At 36.2% G+C, this 21,286-nt stretch overlaps 1 protein-coding gene and 1 pseudogene across 2 annotated transcripts in view; one reads left to right on the top strand and one right to left on the bottom strand.

Moving 5' to 3' along the window:
* The window catches only part of CTNNA3 (catenin alpha 3), a gene marked incomplete at both ends in the record, with an annotated part of 1,638,358 nt that overhangs the window by 1,347,782 nt on the left and 269,290 nt on the right, over positions 1–21,286 (bottom strand).
* LOC307068206 (small ribosomal subunit protein uS14m-like) lies at positions 2,621–3,620 on the top strand (annotated as a pseudogene). Its single transcript has 2 exons — positions 2,621–2,665; positions 3,281–3,620. The product of its transcript is annotated as a small ribosomal subunit protein uS14m-like (transcript).

The raw sequence follows: 21,286 nt of genomic DNA on the forward strand, positions 1-21,286 counted from the left end.
TGGCTTCAAATATTCTTAGAACGTGAAGGTCAATTTCTGATCTATCTCTTTATTATTACTCTAAATAGGTGTATATTTATCTTTTTCATGGAGGTATTTTTATAAATGTCTACACCCCACCCCACACCTACTACTAAATACATAGCTATCTAAATTTCAGTTGTTCATCAAAATCCATTGTTTCCACTTATCTTAGCCCTCTCAGCCCACAGAGACCTCTTTCTCACATGAAGTCCCATACTATTTATTATTTGTAGTATAATGTAGTAGTTAAATGCATAAGATTTTACTGCTAGACACCCCTGTATCAGAGTCCTATCATTCATTGCTTATGAGACTATGGGTAAGTCACTTAACCAACATAGACCTTAGCTTCCTCATACCTAAAATGAAGATAACAACATCTATTTTATCAGGTTTTTGTGAAAGATGAATAAGATAATATATGAAGTATTTACACTTCAATAGGAAGCAGGAAAAATAAAAATAATTTTTCATGTCTGTAAAATTAACTGTGCATTAACTCCTGACTGAAAATACTACAACATAGAACTAATTATAAAATTTTAAAAGAACAGACTATTAATCTACAGTTAATATAAAATATTAGTTGTCTCAACCTAAATCATTTCAAAGGCTTAAGAATTGTTTCTGGCCTGATTTTACAGAAATCCTTTCCCTAGATCTTATTAAACCTTAAAGATCCTTGAATATAATTTCTTGGCACGTCCTTTGAGATCTTAAAAAAATCAAGAGCTCTGCTGAGTTATCCCATGATGACTACTAGCACATTAGAAAATTTCTTATATATATTGTCTTTTTGATATTGAAACCCATTTCAGAGTAACAGTTAACAGATTTGCCATTACTTTCATGCAAATATTTTCTGAATGTTTACATATAGTATGATATAAATATAGCAAAAACAATCTCCTGGAGTAAATGTGTGTGTCCCCATAAAAGGTATCCCTTATGCATATATAGCTCAAATTGACAGCATATAATTCACTTCAATTCATCAGATGGTTTTTCTTCTTGTAGTCATTTATATCCAGTTCACAGGCCAGGCCAATCTGCATCCTCCGCAAGTAATCAAATAATGTGATCAGCCTTGAAGGACTTATTAGAGATATTTTCTAACATACATTCTTGGTCCAATAAAATCTTGGATATTGGGAAGTAGAATACTACTCAGAACCTTGGTATTTTATACTGTGTTTCAAGGATTGTAGAGAAACATATAGTTATAATGACTCTGGTACTCTCCATGATTGTATAATTAGGGTATAGTTTTAGTCTTAAAGGAGTACCAAACAGGCTTTGAATCACTAAAAAGAACAGCTTTAACTGAGAGTGGTAGAGCATCTTGACCTCCACAGTAATGAGCCTCTGCAGTCAAAGTGAATTTAGCCCATTCTGTAATTGACACTTCATAAAAACAATTTAAAACCATTTCACGTTTTGCTAGTATGCACAATTTCCAAACTACTAAGTAAACCATCAATATCAAGAACAGTGGTTTATGATCATTGAAATGGACTCTCAAAATAAACAGCTCACTAGTCTGTAAAACTGTTATTCCTGCTGCTGGAAGCAACATTGTGAAATGGCTTTGAAATCCAACAGAACTACAGATTTCTCCTGTAGGTCACAGTTTGGCAAAAGTGTCTTAATCTTAAATGAAGTTAGGCTCAATGGGATATCTTTCTATTACATGTGTTTGAATCCCAATGACAGGAGTACAGACTACTTCTTTGCATGAACTTTTATTTATGTGTTTCAAAATGTAATAAAATCTTCTCAGCATATCAATCCCAGAAAGGAGCCTTACATCACTCTTCTGAGTACCAAAGCAACCAATTTAAACTGCATTTATTTATTTTACAAGATGGAGGTCTTGTCTATTGCTTAATAAGAGTATTTACAGGGGGTTTGTACTATATATTATCTGTGCATTTTTTTCCTTATAAATAAAATCACAACCTTATTAATAGGAGATGTGAAACAAACCAGGTTTCAACAAGGTGGTTCTTTTTTCAACAATGACAACAACAACAACAACAAAACTATACTAAAACTATACTGAAGTTCCACTGTAGGAAACCAAAACTTCAAAAGAACCAAGCACTAACACTGACCCTCATTGCCTTCTGACATCCATAACTAGATTACCTCCTTGTGACTTACTTAAACTCTGGACCCCAAGAAAGTTTTCAGAAAGAGCTTTTCTAAATTCTTCTTCCTGTCACCCATAAAGCTGCTTTCAGGCACTAAATTACAGATTAATGAACTCCAGACTTTTTTGATCAAGCAGTCCCATTCAGAAAAAAGAAAAATTCAGCATTCATACTCAATGTATTTATCTATACATTACATATAAACACTAACCTTAGCTTTTAAATTAAATATTATTAAACCTAAATTTCTTTTATTTTCTTAAATAAAAATTAAATACCAGTAGAAGTTTTAACATTTTTCATATATCCCACTGGATCATCATGCATGCCTCCTGGGTACCACTTTGGAGAATGCCATACTACATAATAAGTCAGGTCTGGATTATAAGTTATGGAAGAGGCAAAAGATAATTTGGGTTAAAAGCCTTAACTGCTGGGACAACATAGCGGCCTCCATGCTCGGCTCTCTGCTGCGGAGCGTCCGGCAGGTCTGGCCCACCCCCTTATACCCTCCCCCCCCTCCTCTGAAGCTCCAAACCCATGGGTTCCCCACTATTCTCCCACCTGTCGTGCCCAGTGCAGACCCGTCCTAGGGTTCTCCCTCTGCCTATTTCCCTCCTCCGGCCTGAGTCAGGGGAGGGCCGAGATGCAGATGTAAATTTGGTATTCATAAGCTTAGAGCTGACTGGCATTAAAAGCTGCAGATTGACTCCAATTTATAAGGAGTGTAGGTGGAGAGAGAAGGTGTCCGAGGAATGAGGCCCCAGAGACTTTAATGTTAAGAGAAGAGAGCCGAGCAAAGGAGGCTTGAAAGAAGCAGAGCGAGGGAGGAGAGCGTGGTGGCCCGGAAGCACTCCAGGAGCAGGAAGTGGGCAACTTTCTGCTCAAAGTCAATTGAAAAAAGAGCTGAGAATTGCCTGTAGGGCTTAGCAGAGTGGAAATTGTTGGGACCTGCATCACAGCGGTTTCGATGGCGTGGTGGGAGAGAAAGGGTTCAAGACAGAAGAGGAGGAAAGAAATCGGAGACTACGAATATAGACAAGCATTTGAAGACGTTTTGCTGCAAAGGGGAGCAGAAAAATTGGTCAGTAGCTGGAGAGGAGGTTGTTCCTTCATCAGCTTCAGGCCAAGTTCGAAGTTACTATGTAGACTGGAAAATGTTGCGTGATGTGAAGAGAAGAAAAATGGCCTATGAGTATGTAGATGAGAGGCTACACATCAATTCTCAGGAAGAATACCATTCTGCCAAAAGACCTTCAGGAAGTGGCTGATGAAGAAATTGCTGCCCTTCCCTGGAACAGCTGTCTCGTTGGAATCACAAATCGGTGTCTTACGATGTCCCGTCCACGAGGCGTAAGGCGGCGCTGGAGTCTCAGTCATATCTTCTTCTGTCACTTAGCCGACCATGGCCAACTGTCTGGGGTGCAGCGAGCAATGCGGTAATAACCAGCTCCAGAACCTACTGAGCTTGCGGAAAAACCAGTTCTGGCAAGAAGAGGCTTTTCTAGTAGACAAAAACCTAGTTTTTATGGGGGTCCAGAATAAAGGTCTGCTCTACCTGATGCTGTCTATAGTTAAATTACTTTTAAATTTTAAATGAAAAAATTTGGATGTTTCATTCTGTCAGTGAATTATCTTTTCCCTTGGATTTAATAAATTAAACATACTGTTCCCAAGCATAGTGTGAAGAGTAGAGTAATAAAAAATATTTCTGTAAAAAAACAAAAAAAAAAGCCTTAATTGTTAAAACAAAAGGGAAAAGATAGAAAGAAAACACCAGGTCACAAATAGCATAAGTTCATTGAACATCATTATATGCCAGGCACTTCACATAAATTATGCCATTTAATCTTCAAAAGAACACTTAAAGGAAGTATCATTTTTTCCTCTTGTACAGATGAGGAAATTAGGATCAGGGTAATTACACCTAAGGTTTAGATCTCAAAACCCATGATTGTCAGAAGTAAAAAGGAAAACAGACTATCAAATATCTGTCCCTCCTATGTTCCAAAATCCTAAGTATCTCTTCCCACAAAGAAGGGAAGTCTAAGGACCCATTTATTATCTGGTTCTTCTATCCTTGATATAATCATGAAAAGATAGCACATTCAGTAAATTTATTTCAAGGCAGTAAGGATAAAGGGTAAAATATACTAAATTGCTATCAGTAGTTGAGGAAAATCATCAATTAGCTTTTGATTGCCTATCATTTCTTAAGCAGATAACATGGATCCAACAAAGTCTTTAGAATCTCTATAAACAGATTTTAGTACTGAGATGTCCTTTATTCAACATGCTGATGCCAGCAGCTCCAATAATTCCCATGATCAACGTGTTAAGAAATGTAGTAATATCTGCTTTTTCTGATTTAATTTGGTTAATTACAGACCTACCCAAATCATGTGGTGCATAGCCCCACAGATCCTAATCTATTATGTGAAATTTAAACAAAAAATATTAACTGCATACAGTCAAAAACACATATGTTTATTTGCATGACTCTCTTATATTATAGCCCAAAATATTACTGGCTTAAAGCTGGAAACAGCATGACATCAATCAATATGAATTGCAAAAAGAACTAACTCTAATGATCAGAAGTAGTGATATACTTTTAAATTGTCTTATAGAAATAGCAACTAAGATAATAGAATTTTCAAGAGAATATAAGAATATATAGAATTTCTCCAAAAACTTATCAACCAAGGAAAATCATTCCCCAAAGTCTATACTACCTAGTTAAGAATATTAGAAGAAATTTGATTTTCTAAGTATGAACTTTTCCCTCATACTTTTAGTTTATTTTATAATACACAGAGAAATCTTACAATTCTAGTCGCTAATATCCAAACAAATATGTGGTCTGGAGCATAGAAAACTAATAAATGATGACCTATGAGTATAATTAAACAAAGTCATAGAATAAAGCAGTAGAAAATTATTTATAAAAAAAACTACAGTATCGTAAAAACAAACTTCTCTTAAAAGTCAATATTGTTTCAGGAGCAATTTAAACCAGATTCAAATAAAATTCAAATAGGATTCAAAGTTTACTCAACTCAAACAGGAAAGTTCTCTTCTCTTAAAGAGAAAATAAGATTCACTACCAAATTACATTGCTTTTACAGGACTATAAAATACAAAGCCTCACAAAATCAAGAATTTAATAAAATATGCAAAATGATAATAATGGTAAAATTTAGAAAACTCTTCTATGTGCCATGACCTGTGCTAAGTATTTTATTATCACTTTGAATCATCATAAATACCTCAAAAGATAAATGCTATTTGTGTCCCCATTTCCAAGCAGAAGAACTGAGGTGGTTAAGAAATGTTACCAAGGTCACATCACTAATGAAATAGCCAGACTTTGACTCCAAGCTTCTTACTTATTCACTCTTTCTTAAGTAATAAAATACATGATGTGACCAATTGCAGGAAGTGTAACATTTAAAAGGATGGACTTTGGAGTCAGATGCACGAGGATTCACATCACACCTCTGGCTCTTTCTAGCTGTTGCAATAAATTGATCTCTCCAAGTCTGTTTCCTTTTCTATAAATGGAGATAATAACACCTGCCTCATAAAATAGCTGTAAGTGTTAAAATAATATATGTAAAGCACTCAATACAGAGCTTGGGACATGGCAAGCTTCCAAAATGTGGTAGTTATGATTATTTACAGGGTAGCTACATTTAACAGTGCGACCCATGGTACAAGGACAAAGGAAAGGTAACTGACCTGTTGAGTGACCAGAACTGTGGCGTTGGCATGAAAGATGAATGAAATTGTCAAACCTAGTCCCCTGATTTTCTGTAAGGCTCTACAGCACTTGCTCATGTACCTGTTTACAGAGCATTTCTCTTCTCTCTAGCTCATTTCATTGTTATCTCTAACAAGTGATTTATTTTCATTTCTTTCTCATTTCCTATGACCTGTTTAAAAGCTCCTTGCAGACCTACCCTTATGAGTACCCAAGTAGTTTGCTATCCCCTAGTACAATAATTAGTTTTTTTACTTGATACCCTGGGATTCATTTTACTGTTTAACAATCTACCATAAACATCTTCCTAGAATAAGCCTAAAGATTAAAATACCACCTGAAAGGAAAAGAAAACTTTGTATATTACCATAACCTCTGCACAAGATTTACCAATGTAAACACAGCCTTCCAATGAAAAATAAAAGTAAAAGTAAAACTGGAACCCAGTTGGTTCCCCATGATTTAGTTTAAAACATTAAGCATACTGACTATAATATACAACAGTTACTTGTCAAATATGAATATGAAATGGCACAACTTTGTTTTACCTCTTCAGAGTCCATAATCAGTCCCCCTCCCATTTTTACTTCTATAAACTCCTAATTGGGTCTATCTGCTAATAGCTACAATGTATAACTTAAGAGACAACTATTTCACCAACATTTGTATTAAAAACTAAAAAGGTTTTAGTTTTACCTAGCATAGTAAACAGTTAATAGAAGAATGTGAAACAGTTCAAACTGTTTAAAGAGCAACATTTCTGATTAGCAATATGAAATAGGAACAGATCACGTGGTTCAAGTTGTGTTTAACCCAGAATGTTCTGTGGGGTTACCATATATCACAATTAATGTTGTCCAGTAACTCTAATGGAGTCATTAGAGTTTGAAGCTTTGGGTAACTATCAGCACTTATTAAAACCTTTTCCTCCTTATCTAATACTAGATAAAATTAACCATTCCACTTTAGGATACTGAATTGTATAAATTCCTACAGAGACTTAGTAGATGAGGAATAGTGAATAGAAGCATCAGCAGTTCTCTAAATCAAAAGGAATTTTTAAATACCTATTTCTTTTATACTAGGTTATATAAAAGAATATTTTTGGAAATAAAGTTGCTAAGTTTGATCAAGTAGACTTTCTTTTTTTAATGAGTAGATTAGATTTGTCCAGCATAACATTTTGAGAAAAACTCCTTCAAAGGTCCTCTTAGAGGTGGTTGGAAGGAGCCCCAGTAAAGGTAAAATCTATAAAGCCAACAGATAAAAATCAGCTTAAACTGTTTCCATCAGTGAATGTCAATTTTTACTAGAGGGCAGAATTTAATTAATTTTGTTTCATTTAATAAATATTCTCATATAATATAGTTCCTGTACTAGATACTATCTCATATTTCTAAATAGTTCAAAGTATTAAAGATTATTTATGACAGGAACATGTTATCAATGTATATATTGTTTTCTTCTCCTTCTAAATTATATCTCTTAAATGCTCAAGGTCCAACTGACCCTGAGCATGGTAAATGAACTCCAGTCACCAAAGAATCCCCTGAAAGTTTATATAACACCAGTCAAGGTTAGAGGTTCCATTTGAAAGATTCTACTGTTATATAACAATGATGGTTATATACAATTATTCATCCCTACACACACCTCCCCCTCCCAGTGTTAGCATAATGTTCAGCACTCAGTGGGCACTTAATAAATGTTTGCTTAAAAAATCAGTAAGTGTATAGAGACTCAAATATGCATAAGTAAATCTAATACTCAGAGCATATATACCAATGGAGACAAGATGTACGTGGAGAAAAAGACTCATTATTGGCACAATTTCAGGGTAATTACATATATACAATCATCCAATAATTGCAAACTTAAAATGTATTGAACTACTTCAAAGTAATTCTCTAAATAATGTTCCCTTCTGCCCACAAATTCCTCTATGTATGTACCCTTCTGCCCAAAATTTCTCTTCTCTTAATTGTATACTTTTTTTAACTTGAACTAGGAATTCGGGCAATATTTTTACAAATGAAATTATTTGATTTCATTTTTAAGAAGAAGAATAAATACAAACTTAAGCATAATGTCATATCAAATAAACAAATTTATTAAGCACAGGAAATTCATACCAAGAAAAGGAGTCATACGAAACTGGCTCCCAGTTCTGTCACTGAGATGGGAGTTAAAAAAGAAGATTTAAAATATTGCTGGTTAAATCAATCTCAGTGATAATTTTTTATTGGAGGGAAGTACTAATTTGATTTATAAAAGTTTAATTCCAAATTAGAACAGCTGTTAATGCCCCTTATCAACCATTATTTTGTTACACATGGTAGGAAGATAAGCAGATAAGGTCACCTGCCTAGAAAGAGATGCTTCACATTATTTACAGCTCTAATTTTTGTTCAGTAATTGGTAGGTGAAATTCTCATTCTGCTTGCTAATGACAACGATATGTTTCTGAGGCAAATTAGAGAAAAAGAATTTTGTGTTACTTTCAGCAGTATTGCTAAAAAGTGATGCAATGAGTTTTAGTTGAATTAAGTGCCTCACCAATATCATAATTCACCCAAGAGATTCTAACACTAAAATCACACCACCCATGAAGTGAACTTGAATAGAATAGAATTTGTGTATTTCTTTGGCATTGGTCTCCATCACTAATTGCCCCTTCTGTAAAGTAGTTTTGGGTAGAATGTAGTAAATGTTTCATGATAAGCAACTGAATGTCTATCATCTGTGAGAAAACACATATTTAAAATTGTTCTTTTGAATTCAAAATGAAAGTAAAGTACTCCAAAGAAAAAGAAGAAAGTTATTTTTCAAAGTTCTGAGGGAGAAAAGAGACTTTTTAAAATTAACACATATAAGAGATCAGAAGTTTCAAAATTATAAAGCCTTTTTCACTAGAAGAGAGGAGCATTAGCAACTAAGGAAATCCAGTCATTGGCACAGTATGATGTATATGTACTTTCTAAGCTGGCAGCAACTGAGTCACATGGGAATCCAAAATGAATCATATGGGAAATTATGTCAAAGATTATTTTTTACTCCAAGAGTTCCTCAGGGACAATTGCTGAGACCTGCATATAAACAAAGGTCTTGATACAGCTATTAAGAGTAAATAAAGTCTTCAATATAGTGGAAGATTCCATGCCAAGTTGTAATGTACACAACCTCTCACAGCTAAAGCCACAAACAAATGAAATCAATAAAATCAGGCCGTCAAGTCAAGAACTGGGGTTGTTTCTCAGTGTCTAAGGGTTTCAATGTGGTTTTTAATTATCCCAGATGAGAACAAATTAATAGTTGAATAAAATCCATTTAAGTTAGAAGGCATTCACCTTTGACTAATGCTTTATTCTGTTAAACCTTGTTTATTATACTATTTATATCAGATATTGATAAGCAATGTTATACATTGCTTTGAAATATACAGAGCTTTGAAAACTGGAGCATACTGTACACATGCAGAAACACCACTTATGATTGCTCGGGGTGTGTAGTTCACAGCAGTGCCACATCTAAGGAAGGATCCCTACTAGACATTGTGGATGTCTTGAATTTTTCAGGGAGATAGAAGTTAAATGTATTGTTCTAACAAAAATTTTCTGACAAAAGTGAAGTATGAGCTAAGTAATGACTCTGTGAGATATTATTGTTATTATAAAACTTATCTTAATGAAGGGGTTTCTGAGGGAGGAGAACATAGTCAAAAGTTATAGCATGATTTTTTCCCTCTTCTCTCTAAAACATTATTGGATGCTGGCTGAAGGCATTCACCACATTGTAGTACAGCATCACAGCCTCAAAGCGTCTTATCTCCCTGTTAGCTCTATTGCTGAGCCTCTAGCAGGCCATGCCACCATTCTACAAAGCCAGCTGTTTCTGAATAATATACACATGGTAAGACTAGTAAATTCTATGAGCTTGAGATCATTGACACCATAAGAAGCCCTATTAATTGGAGGTGATGTTATGGGGAAAATATGAAGATGTATTAAACATCGTATAAGTCCAAAAATGGCAGAAGCACTGTAAAGAGAAAGCAAATCAATACTTGGACTTTGAGTGTTTGTGAAGACACAGCACTGCCTCCCCCATCCACAAAAAGCTAGGTAGCTAGATGGTTCCATGATGATGAAGCTGTATCAGGAGTTCAACGTTGATACCTTATCTTGGCAAGCTGTATACTCAGCAACTGGTGGAAGCCACATCAACTTTGGGGAGGGAAAATCCATGTTGCTGTGCCTTGCATACTTCTATTCACCATATCCACATTATACAGGAACTCCTTGATCAAGCCACAGGGATCATTTGTCCACCTATGTGCTTTATCTACTGTGGATATCTTTGTTAGGCATTAATGTTGGACAGGAATATCTTTCACACTCCATAACAATGCCAAGAGGTCTCCTCCAGACCTCCTTGTCATCAACTTCACAAGATTTTTTTCTTTCCAAGTTCCTAACAATCCAGTCAATGCGTTAGGCACTGACCATGAATGAATGTATACTGATACCTTAGGACATCTCTACTTCTACCCCTAATCAAAACTAGATGCAGGGCTCAGAGTTCAATCCACTGGAAGAATTTCCCTTCCTGTTGTCTTTCATGGTTATTCCTGTTGTAGTGCGGCACCCATTCCCTACAACTGATTTCAGTACACCATGCAAATCCATCCATAAATCAGGACCATGCATTTCCTTTCTCTATTAATAAGTCATAGGAAATTCCCCATGAAGTTATAGGTGTGGGTTGAGGAAGAGACAGAGAAGTAGCAGGACCGAGTACTTTGGGAATATGTCACCTACTGAAGCAGTTTACTTGTGCGTTCTGGGCCTTTTCAGGCCTGATCTTGATACGTCACATCTGATTTATAATGAGATGCTGGTGGGCACATCCAATTTTATGGCTCACGATATTAGATAACACCTAGTTCATGATGGGCAGTTCAGGTCACATACTCACTTTGTGCCCTGTGGTCAGATAGGTGTTCAGTCCCTACTAGGGTCCATAAGCAAGTCAGTAAAATTGCTTTTCAAATGGAAATAGTTATTGACAAAGGAGGGGTCTATGCCATGATTCTCCTTTGGGATTTGCCAGAAGCTCCAAAGAGCATCTCTGGCACATACATATTGAATATATCAAGCTTTCTGGGTCATAAAATTCATGGGAAGAACAGTTTGCTCTGCAGATAGGACCTACTGCACAGCTCTTTGTTTCTCCTGGCTTTACTCAAACTGGCAGCCTTAAAGTTTACCTAGTAAATGTGCAGCAGCAGCCTACCTAAAGGTAACACATATTGCATTCAAAATTCAAAGAGGCTCACCAAGCATTATGCCTCACTCTTGGTGGTGGACAAGGTTCAAGGTGCAGGTGTAATAATTTGTTTCTCACTTTAGAAGAAATAGTCTGACTTGTTTTTCTCCCATATTCTGACATGCATGTGTATTACTAAGGTGACTAGGATACCTGCTACTTCCTGCTCATTAGCTTAAATTAACATAATACTGTCAATGTAATATACATACTTTATGTTCTATTGGATATAAAGGAAACCAAAATCCCTCTGGATTATGTGTGACAGTGATCAGTTGAATATTACTTATGGTAAAACTGTAAAGATATACTGTTGTCCCTGCCATATAAATGTTAATGACTTCGAAGTTTTCCTTACCAATGGAAATGGAAAATATAACACTTCCAGGGGGCTGTGCTAGTTTACTCCCATAAAGATACCACAATTGGAACTACATGTGCAATTAGCATCACCACCTGGGCAAGTGTACAAAACTATACTCTCATACTCCATGACCCATACAACTTCGGCAGTTGCCAAACAGTCACATTAAACATGAATAATTTTATTTTAGTCTTTTATGGTGGTACTAATCTCTGAAATTCCCTCAGGAAGGTGGCGTAACTTTTGGTTTTCTATCTTGAGTAGGTGGGGGATGCCATTCCAGGAGCTTCTATTTGGTCCTTTTTAAGCATAATAGCCTTCATTCCATGGATCAGAAGACCAATGTGTCAATTCTGCCAGGTACTAATTATATCTACTCCCATTATATATTGAGGGATAGGGAACTGCTCTTGTACTCAGAACATTATCTGTTATCTCAAGACCTCCATAGGACTCTACTCTGACTGGTATACAAGTATGATGGCATTTAAGGTCTCTGGGGATCAGTATAAGTTTTGATCTAGAATCCAATAACTCAGAGGGTCTGAGTATTTCCCTGTCTCCAGTATACAGCCACCCCGAGAGAAGATTGAAGGGTTCTGTACATTGTGAAGATTTCCTATTACCACTAGCTTTCAGGGGGTCATCCCTGAGTGGGGTTGTAGTGTAGTACCTATCTATTTACAGCTGGTCTCAGTAAACCATAAATAACCATCCATAAATCAGGTCCATGCTTTTTTCTCCTCTATTAATATATCAGAGAATATGTTTAGAGATAGCTTGGATAAAAATGTATAATATACATCCATAGCTACACTGCAAGATCCTTTTACAAAGGGGCCAGGCCTCTCCCTCATCAGAGCGATTCTGGGATGTGAATTGGCATATATCCAAAACACTAATATTACCATTTCTTCCTACAAGACCTGCCACAAGGCAGGATTTTTCTGCCTATACGTTTCAGGTAGTACATTGGAAGGATGCACATGTATTTTATCCTTAGAATTGCATAACCAATTAGCTGTTGCTACAGAATAGTGGTTCTCAAAGTGTGATCTCCAGACCATCAGCATCAACATTAACTGATTAGAATTTTAATTAGAATTAAAAATGTTCAAATCCCACTTCAGACTTATTAAATTAGAAATTCTGGGATGGGGTCAACAAGCCCACCGTGAGTCTGATACACAGTAAGGTTTAAGAACCACTCCCAGAGATATCTGTAAGTCAAGACCCATCCCTGTGGCTTCTTGTGGTAGTTTCAGACATCTTGCTTGTAATGATGAAGGGCCACCAGCTGATCTACATCATTCTAAGACCCCCATCAATCCTATTAGGATCAGAGAACCCAATTCCATTATAGTATAACCCAGTATCATCTCCTTCCTACAGAAGACAGCAACCACAGAATTATTCAAAGATACTGTCATCCCCCTTACCAATGCATTTTAGTGCTTTAACAAAAGAGCATCATCTGGCCTTCCTAGGGAGTATGGTTAGAAGTTGGCTCATCCATTCCAGGATTTTCATTTCCCTAAACCATTGAACTCCTTCTACAGCATGCCAAGTAATCTCAAACATTTCTACCTCATTAACTATAGGTCATCATTGAGTTCAGGCTTCAATGAATATACTTCATAGATTATTAAGCCCTCTTCCAAGTGCCCAAGCCAATATATTATTAAATCCCAAATTCCACATGAGTACACCAATGTCAATGAATTTAGCCTGATAGACCTTAGCATTTACTCCCCACATATGCCAATACAGATTGTTGAGGTTTTGAACTCTTTCAGTGTATAAACTATTCCTCTCGGGGTAGGTCTTGCACCTCTCCATCTAGGCTATGTTGAGTCAGTAAGAGATGGCAAAGGTGGGTTCGAAGGTTAATCAGCATTAGTTTGCTAGGCAAGTAAAAGACTTTTATGTACTGAAGGGCTAGATCTCTTAGTAGAGAGGTGGGTGGTAGTTAGGTTTAAGGATAAAGGTTACTCAGTCATATCTGCCCTAAAACTACAAGAGATGAGAGTCTCCTTCATTGCAATTCTGCAGTGGATGGCTTCTTACATATCTACACAAGTCCTTAATTGTATGTTCACAGTTTTTAATTATTCCTTTTACCTATTTACTCTCCTTGGAATCATAAGAAGAAGCAAGAGGACTCCACAATCTTTAAGTCTATTAACACTGCCATATAACTAAGTATCAGTCACTTGATCTCCCAATACCCTATCTTCCATCTATACTTCATCCCATGTAATAATTTGAATAATTATAATGTCACCACTTTCTGTGAATTACCCATCTGCATTTTCCTCCTCTATACTTCTTAAATGTACAATAAAACTAATTCCAAAATTCTACTTTGAGTTCTCTTTCCTGGGACCAGTTATGATATAGTAAGAAAGAGTATCAGGATCTCATCAGTAAACAGATGACACACCCAAATTAGAACAATAGAAAAAGTATTTAATAAAGGGACAATTTAATAAAGCTGTGGGCAAGGTACAAGGAAACTATAAGGCATTGGTTCTCTAAGTGTGGTCTCTGGACCAGTAGCATAGTCACCTAGGCGCTTGTTAGAAATGCAAATTTGGGGCCTTAGCCCAGACCTACTATATCAGAAATTCTGGGGATGGGGCTCAGCAATTTGGTTTGACAACTCCTCCAGTTGACTCTAATGTACACCAAAGTTTGAAAACTACTGACACAAAGTATAATGCATTAACCTTGTGCCAATAACAATTGAGAACGTCAACCCTAGGACCAAAGAGGCAAGAGAATGGAATGGCAACTGGAAACCAGAGAAAGTCATAAAGAGAGAGCCACTTTGAAAGGATCAATGACCTTTGGTAAAGAAATCCAGACTACCCTAGAAACCTCACAACAAGAAATAAGACAATTATAATTCAATTTCATTTATTCACTTCCCCCAGTTTTCAACCTAGGTTCCCAAGTGACTAAACTCAATCAGAAGTCAGAAGGCAAGAGAACCTGATCATTCTATCCATTTGGGACTGCTTCCCAGGGAATAAAGTAGGCTAGAGAACGAAGGTTATATCTGGAGGGGCAAATGGTAGATATCTGGCATGCATGCCTAACATACTATTGTGAACATACTCCAAATTTGACAAAACTCCAAAGCATTTATTTGAGGAAGTTATAGATTAATAATATTTTATAATTTCTGTGACAATAATGGTTTCTCAGGAATGGTTATTTACTATTTAACCAAATATCTAGATTTCAATAATAAAGTTCTTTTTTCATTCATAAAAACTCCTTTGGCTTTTACCCTGGGGCTTAACACAATACCGGGTATATTGTAGGTATTAAATAAATGTTAGAGATGGCTACTACTATTCATTTTATAATCACCTACCTTTCCCCTATGTAGACATTTAAGTCCCTACCTTGTTCCCATTCTGCATCCACTGAGCTGAAGATATAATTTGTCACTGAATCCTCCTAGAATTTCTGCTCATACCAGGGCCCTCTTCTTAAATGCCATAATCTAAACTCCATTCACCCACAAGCTACAGCCTACTGACATATTCAATTCCTTTTTCCGCTATAAACTAGATTTCTTGATTTGTTTAATATCATGTATGATTGGGGGCTTACTCTTGTTCTTGGTTAGACAGTCAAATGAATTGCTGTAGCCTCATTCTAGTTCTTAGCTCTATGCTAATCTCTTATCATTGGCATTGGCTTGATACTTGAGATGTGAACATGTATACTGTAGAGTTAGGTTAAATTAAGTGTCTGTATTTACAACATTGACTTCTAGATCTCACTGATGTCACTGTGCCCTTATCTGGATCTACTTCTATTGCATAATCCTTGTATCCATTTATTCAGAATGTATCTGAATTTCAAGTCTCAGCAGTCCTCACTGGTCTCATCCCTTCATCTACACTGCTCTAGATATCACAAGTGTTTTAATTATAGACCATTTTACCACACACTTTCCCATCAGTGCTTCATCTTTCACAACACTGACAAATTAAATAAGAAAGCATCCCAGACAGTCAGCAAATAATCATTTCAAACTGGCTTTTTCAAGAAAATTTAAACAGCACTGCATTAAATATTGTCTAATTATTATGAATGTTTCTCTCAACTACTTCTAACAAATCTACCTCTTGGCTTTCTCTAAAATAAAGGAAATGTATTTACAATTACTTTTGTTAATGCTCTGCCAAATAGTAAAGAATATATCTTTCAAGGCTTTGTAAGGGTCAGCAAACCAATCTCACACAATCCTTATTTGGCATCTGCTATGTGCCCAACATTATGCTAGCTGCTAGTGACTCAAATCCAAAGGAAAAATATTCTCTGCCTTCAAATGGAAACAAAAAATAAGCAGATAATTACAGTGATTAGTATTTCATAGAAGTACATGCTAGGTAGTATACTTTAGACTCTGATCAGAGAAAGCTTCCAGGAGGAGATATCCCAGAACTGGGTCCTAAAGGAGGAGTAGACTTAGCCAAGCAAAAGGAGTGGAGATAAGGGAAGAGGGGGAGGTATAAGAAAGAAGCTGCACACACAAAGTCATAAAGGCAAAAGAGAATGTGAAACCTTAAAGTAAAAGGTGAAAAATAAAGAGAAAAAGTGTGAATAGGTATTTAGGGGACACATAAAAAAGGTCTGTGTACCTTATGCTAAGAGCTATGCTAAAAGTCATAGAGAATCATTGAAGAATTTAAATCAGGGAGTTGAAGAGTGGCATTTTCATTTTTAGAATATCACTTTTCTAGTTGTTTTAAAAAAAAAACTAGAAAAAAAAAGTTGGTGGGGGTAGAGAGAAGAACCTGCACTAAAGTGGTAGATGTTGAAGTGGAGGGAAGTAGATTAATTTGAGAAAGGTTAGAGAGTAGACCCTACAGGACCTGGTGACTATCTGATTGAGTAGTCATGACAGATAGATCATGATAGATACCAGAGGACACTATTACATGACTGAGCTCAGAATGAAAAATGGGCAAAGGAAATGAAAATAGATGAAAACTATGCAAAAAACTATACCATGGCATCTCACACCCAAAACAAAGGTCTGAGGAGAGAGTAGTCTATTGGATATGTTGAATAAACAAGATCTGAAAAGGAACTTGACAATTAGGAAGTCTTTGGTGAAATGTGCCAAAAGAGTTTCAGATGTATGACTTTCTCTTTTAAAAAGCTTAACGATCAGGAATAGAAAAATATATAGTTAAAGGAGCTTAGGGGGCAGGGAAGGTGGTGGCTTTTTTTTAGGATAAGGAGAACTGGAATTTGAAAAACTACTGATAAGAAAAAGCTAATAACAGTAATCAAAATGTATGAAACTGACATAAAACAGACACACAGACCAATGGAACAGAATTAAGAGCCCAGAAATAAACTCATGCATATACAGACAACTGATCTATCAGAAGAATGACAAGAATACACAATAGGGAAAATAGAATCTCTTCAAAAATGGTGTTGGGAAAACTGGATATCCACAAGCAAAAGAATGAAACTAGACCCTTATCCCACGTCATTCACAAAAATCAACTCAAAATGAACTAGACACTTAAATGGAAGACATGACACCATAAAACTCCTAAAACAAAACATAAGGGAAAAGCTTCTGAACATTAGCCTTGGCAATAATTTCAGGATATGACACCAAAAACACAAGCAACAAAAGTAAAAATAGACAAGTGGGATTACATTAAATTAAACAGCTACTGCACAGCAAATGAAAAGGCAATTTATGTAATGGGAGAAAATTTTGCATACAATATATCTGATAAGAGGTTAATCTTCAAAATATATAAGAAACTACTATAACTCAATATCAAAAAATAATAATAACATGATTAAAAATTGGGCAAGTAGCAGTCCTTAAAGATGGTGACATAGGAGGCTCCTGAACTCCCCTTCTCCCATGAACAGACCAAATGAACAGCTACACACAAAGCAACTCTGTCTAAAAGAAATCCAGAAACTAGCTGAGCAACTCCTACACGATGGACAAATAAGAAAATACCCCCATCGAAACTAGTAGGAAAGGGTGAGCCACACTCTTGCCATAAACCCCAGCTCCAGCACAGTGCTCTACAGTCACAAAAGAATCCTCAACTCCCAGCTTCTTCCTGAGGAGTGAAAGATTTGAACCACATATCTAGTACTCCAACCTTTAAGACTCCCAACAGAGGGATAAGGCCCCCAAAACATACAGCTCTGAAAGCCAACAGGGCTTGCTCAACAAACCCCACAATACTATAGCAAGCAAAAAAACAGTTGTTAATGAACATGAACACTCACTGCAGCTGTCACCCCATGGCTCAAGACAGAAGAAGTAGACAAAAAACACCCATCTCCCAGTGTTTTCCTGAATGAGGTCTCCTTGTATACATTAAAAGCTGCTACCTGAGGGTCAGGCCTCTAATTAAGCACACATCTGGGCACTGACTGCAATCCTCCCCAGAAAGCAGAAAAGTTTGTGGACACCTCCTCTGCCTTCTCCATCCTGCCTGTCCTAAGTTGACAGTATCTCTCTGGAGGGAGCCTGTACACACATCTGTACCCCAGTTTTTGCAGCATCATGCAAATAATGAGCCCCTGAATAGCCTGGTTCTGGTAATCAATGGAAGCTGCACTCAAGTTCCACAAGACAGAGGCAAACAAAGAAGCAGTTACTGATGAGTGCAGGAGCACCCCTTCCATGTCTATATTCCTGGGTTAAACACAGAGGGAGTGGACAAAAACACCATCTCCCAGTTTCTCCCTGGAAGGGGCCAAACTACATACTTTTGCAGCTTGATGTCTGAGGGTCCAGTTTCCAATCAACATGCATCTATGTAATGACTGCAACCCTCCCCTTTGGGACACTGATGGGTCTTGGCACACCCTCAACCACTGGAAGCCACTTAGAACAAAGAAGGCGATTTGGACAATTAAAATGTTTGAAAGACAACCAGGGGCATAGGTCAGGCTGATTGACAAGGTTCATCTGCTATATGAGACCACTCTGTCAAGACTGGTTGTTTTATTTAATGCACAGAAACCAACACAGATAGTCAGAAAAATGAAAAAGCAAGGGAATATGTTACAAATGAAAGAACATGATAAAACTCCAGAAACAGATCTCGATGAAACAGAGATAAGTTATTTATTTGATGAAGAATTCATAATAATGATTACCAAGTTCAGAAGAATAATGCATGAATAAAGTGAGAATTTCATAAAGATGATTACCAAGGTCAGAAGAATAATGCATGAATAAAGTCAGAATTTCAACAAAGAAAATATTTAAAGTGCCAAACAGAAATAACCAAGGGGAATACTACAATAACTGAAGGGAAAATTTCAATAGAGGAGTTCAACAGCAGGCTAGATCAAGCAGAAGAAAGGATCAACAAACTCAAAGACAGAGCAGTGGAATTCATCCAATTATAGGAGCAAAAAGAACAAAGAATTGTAAAAGAGTGAAGAGAGCTGAAAGTACTTACAGGACACCATAAAGCACACCAATATTTGCGTTATAAGGGTCTCAGATGGAGAAGAGAGAGAAAGGGGGGTAGAAAGCTTATTCAAAGAAATAATGGCTGAAAGATTCCCTAACCTGGGGAAAGAAACAGACATCCGGATCTAGGTAGCCCATGGACTTACAAACAAGATGAATCCAAGACACCCAAACCTAGACACACTACAACTACACTGTCAAAAATTAAAGACATGGACAAAATCTTAAAGCCAGGAATAGAAAAATAACTTGTTACATATAAAAGAACTGCTGTAAGACTATCAGCATATATCTCAGCAGAAACTTTGCAGACCAGAAGGGAGTGGAATGATATGTTCAAAGTGCTGAAGGAAGAAAACAACCAATCAAGAATTCTCTAACTGGCAAAGCTGTCTTTCAGAATTAAAGGAGAGATAAAGAGTTTTCCAGACAAGAAAAATCTGAGGGAGTTCATCACCACTAGACTGCCTTATGAGAAATGTTAAAGGGAGTTCTTCAAGCAAAACAAAAGGACATGAATTAGTAACAGAAAAACATATAAACGTTTAAAACTCACTGGTAAAGGTAAACATGCAGTTAATTCAAAATAACCTAATGTTGTAATGGTAAACCACTTATAACTCTACAATGAAAGTTAAAGACAAAAATATAAAAATAACTATAGGGGGCCTCCCTGGTGGCGCAGTGGTTGGGAGTCCGCCTGCCGATGCAGGGGATACGGGTTCGTGCCCCGGTCTGGGAGGATCCCATATGCCGCGGAGCGGCTGGGCCCGTGAGCCATGGCTGCTGGGCCTGCGCGTCCGGAGCCTGTGCTCCGCAACGGGAGAGGCCACAACAGTGAGAGGCCCGCATACCACAAAAAAAAAAATAAATAAATAAAAAATAAAAAAAAAATAAAAAAATAAAAATAACTATAACTATAATGATTTCTTAATAAATACACAATGTAAAAAGATAAATATTGTGACATAAAAACCATAAATGATCAGGAGGGAGTATAAGAATGTATAGCTTTAAAATGCATTCAAAGTTAAGTTGTTAAGAGCTTAAAATAAACTGCTATAAATATAAGGTAATTTCTGTAAGCTTTGCAGTAACCACAAAACAGAAAGTTACAGTAGATGTAAAAAGATAAAGAGAAAGGAATCTAAGCATGCCACTAAAAAAGTCATCAAACCATAAAGGAAGAGAAGAATAAAGGAACAAGGGAATCACAAAACAGCCACAAAACAATTAACAAAATGGAAATAGAAAATCAATATCTATTAACAGTTACTTTAAATGTAAAGGGACTAAATTCTCTAATCAAAAGACAGAGTGGCTGAATGGATAAAAAATCAATACCCAACTATATGATGACAACAGGATACTCACATCACTTTTAAGTATACACACAGACTGAAAATTAAGGGGTGGAAAAAAGATATTCCACTCAAAAAGAACCAAAAGCCAAAGACTGCAATAAGAGACAAAGAGGTCATTATGTAATGATAAAGAGGGAAATCAAACAAGAGACTATAACATTTGCAAATATTTATGCACCCAAATAGGAGTGCTTAATTATATAAAGCAAATATTATCAGATCTGAAGGAATAAATATACAGTACAATAATAGTAGGGGACTTTACTTCCTAGTTTCAACAATTAATTAATCATCCAGACAGAAAATCAATAAGGAAACATTAGATTTAAATTACATATACCAGATGGATGTGACAGATATTTACAGAACATTCCATCCATAGAAGAGAATACACATTCTTCTCATGTGCACATAGAACATCATCCAGGTTTGATCAAATGTTAGGTCACAAAATAAGTCTTAATAAATTTAAGAAGATTGAAATAATATCAAGTACTTTTTCCAATCATGATGGTATGAAACCAGAAATCTATTACAAGGAGAAAACTAGAAAATTCAGAAATATATGGAAATTAAACAACATACTCCTGACCACCAATGCGTCAAAGAAGAAATCAAAAGGAAAATCAAAAAACACCTTCAGACAAATGAAAACAGAAACACAATATTCCTAAAATGTATGGGATGCAACAAAAGTAGTTCTAAGAAGAAAGTTTATAGCAATAAACACCTGCACTAAGGAAAAAGAAGAGATATTAAATAAACCTAATTTTACACTGCCAGGAACAAGAAAAA

Source organism: Hyperoodon ampullatus (assembly GCF_949752795.1).
Source record: "Hyperoodon ampullatus genome assembly, chromosome: 1".
Lineage (NCBI taxonomy): Eukaryota > Metazoa > Chordata > Mammalia > Artiodactyla > Ziphiidae > Hyperoodon > Hyperoodon ampullatus.